Raw genomic sequence first — 3012 nt, 5'->3', positions numbered from 1 at the left:
TATTAAATCATAAAAAAGGCGGCATAGGTGTTTTATTTTCAAAAATAGAACACAAAGCGCCATTCATAGTTCTCATAAGTCCTAAGGTCAATTTCCAACGTCAAAAAAAAATCGTTCATAAAAGTCATACTTAGCGCTCTCCTAGTCTTACCCTAGGTAGTTGACCTTCAGGTATACATGTGGTTCCGTAGTAAGAATGAGTTTTGGAAGAACAATGCCGTACCATGTTTTATTTCATAAATGAAACAGCTGAAAAATCTTTATAAAGAATCGTTAATTACTTGGTCATGATAAACCTTATTTATTAATATAAACAAAGGCGTATATTTTGCAAACGTAGGGGCTGGTTTGTGGATTCGCGAGGTGCGTTCAGATCTCAAATCCAGCTGTACTCCTATACATTTTTCGATCTATTAATAAATAAAGCTGAGGTGTAGGATGCCATTATAATATATACAATAAACTATGATAACCCAAGAATTTGCGTAAGGCACAGAGTTCAATCACATACCTGCCTATGAAGAGAAGTTAACAGATGCAGAAATCTGTTCCAAAAATAAAAGTTGGATTCCTGGTATTATCTCATATATAAAATTCTCGTGTCGCGGTGTTTGTGGTTAAACTCCTCCGAAACGGCTCGACCGATTCTGATGAAATTTTGTGTGCATATTGGGTATGTCTGAGAATCGGACGTCATCTATTTTTCATCCCCCTAAATGTCCAGTAAAAGTAAGGGTAGTCCACCCATAATTTTTTTTTATCATTTTTATATTTTTTTATGATACTGCATTAAAAAATACATACTTCCCCTATTTTTCAACCCTCTACGATCAACCCCTATTTTTTATTATAAATGATATACATGGCAAAACGACGTTTGCCGGGTAAGCTTGTAATCTTTAAATAGCTATTATATTTTTCCTTGTAACTATCGTACATATGAATGTAACCGTAAAAGCTATTATATTTAATGATATTGTTACGTTTAAAGATGGGTATCTGCTTACGAAGACAAAAATTCAAATAACAGGGCAAATTCTCTGTTGGCGAAACCTTTACTGAAGACAAGTCTCCATTACCATAATTGAATCCAGACAACCTACAGCTAATTTTGAATTAATTTTGATCCGATAATGGAAATTACTGATTAAAATGTTAATAGTAAAGGCTATTCCAAATACGTCGCGGTGAGAATTTGAAATGGATGCGGCATTTAATTTTTCATTAATAAATAATTAATTCGATCGTGATTGCGGATTTATATGATTTATAATTTAAAGTTAAAATTAGTTTTTAATACAAGTTAAAATTAATCAAAAAATAATGCTTAGGATGTGCCTAAATATTTTCTCTTTCTTTATCTAAACTATAATACTATTTGTAAAGAATCTCAAGGAACAAAAATGGCACAAATTTAGTTTTATAAATCATTTTTCATATCTACTACATAGTCTGACATTTTTGGTATCGTAAATTATTTATTTATTTGGGATTTAACGACCTTAACCCGCGTAGATACATTGCATCGTTAAAATTAGCTTTGAAAGAAGCAGACTGACTACAGTCACATTCTTTAGGCAATACATCTGACAGAAATTCGCGTTCTAGCAGGGCAGCGCAAATAAACCATTTTCTTAAATAGGCATCAGTATTAGACATATTTGTGACAGGTTAAGGAATGATAGTGAAAGAATATATGCAGTTGTTATGTATTTAAGTTTGCTAAGATTTATGTTAGCTTACTTAACTTGTTTTTTGGCATAATATGTAAATAGATAAATTTAATGAGTTTTTGTCTCGTTCATTCAAATCAACAGAAACATGAGAGTGATAAGGTAAATGAGGTTTATTAATAACGAGGTAGTATAAAATACAAAATCTTTTTCTTTACAAAAATATATGGAATTAATAAGGTTCAAATTGCTATCGTTATACCTAAATTGTTAGTGCTACAAATCTCATAAGCTTAGAACCAATAAACCCCTTGACAACCTGTCGGATTCAATTTGACAGATGTTTGACAGTGAAACAGCAGGTTTAGTTACATCACAGATAAGCACAATAAAACCCCCAAATTAGAACATATTCTATGGCAGAAAATTTCTTTTTCAAGTCAAATAAATTGAAAATATAATTTATATTTTTTATATCACAGATAGTTAGGAGGCTGTCGATGTTTTGTATTTTAAACGATTCGATACTTAATTTCAAATTTGTTGACTAAAAGTTACGATTTAAAATAAACATTTTAGTTAAATTGTAATAGAACTTTGACCATCGCTTTTAGTTTGTATGCTATAATTAATGTTCGACTAGCGACATCTGTCGCGACGCGATGGAAAATTGGTAATCCTCTTTTATTTTATTAAATTTGGCTTATAATTCGGACACTAATGTACTGGTTAGGATAGCGTTCATTCTAATAGATACTCATTACACATATAGAACTCAAAAAAGTTAGCATTTGTTAAGATTATTTTAAATTGTATAACATTTGAATTGCCTCGCATACTACTACGATAATCATTCCATCGAAGTATTTCCGAACTAATTCAAACATCTGTCTGCTAAATTTTTCTGTTCCAAGGAGGCCAGTATTAGTACTTAATAGCTTAATATTATCTTACATTACTTTTTTTTATGATTGGACAATTCACACCAATTGACCTAGTCCCATGCTAAGCTGGTGAAGCTTGTGTTATGGGTACTAGGCAACGGATATACATACATATTATACATAAATACACCTAACACATATAAATACATATTTAAACACCCAAGACCTAGGCATAACACCAAATGCTCATCACATCGATTTTTGTCTCAGCCGGGGATCGAACCCGGGACCCATGGATTCGCAGTCAAGGGTACTAACCACTAGACCAATTAGCCGTCCAAATTGTTATGTTTGTGTAAAGTGTGAAATCTGTTAAGCATTTAACAGTTTTTATACGTATTAGACATATCCAAAAACATTCATATCTCTCTTTTCCCAACAAAACTGAGTCTGCA

Source organism: Pieris napi, chromosome 17, assembly GCF_905475465.1.
Source record: "Pieris napi chromosome 17, ilPieNapi1.2, whole genome shotgun sequence".
Lineage (NCBI taxonomy): Eukaryota > Metazoa > Arthropoda > Insecta > Lepidoptera > Pieridae > Pieris > Pieris napi.
This window is presented reverse-complemented; position numbering follows the sequence as displayed.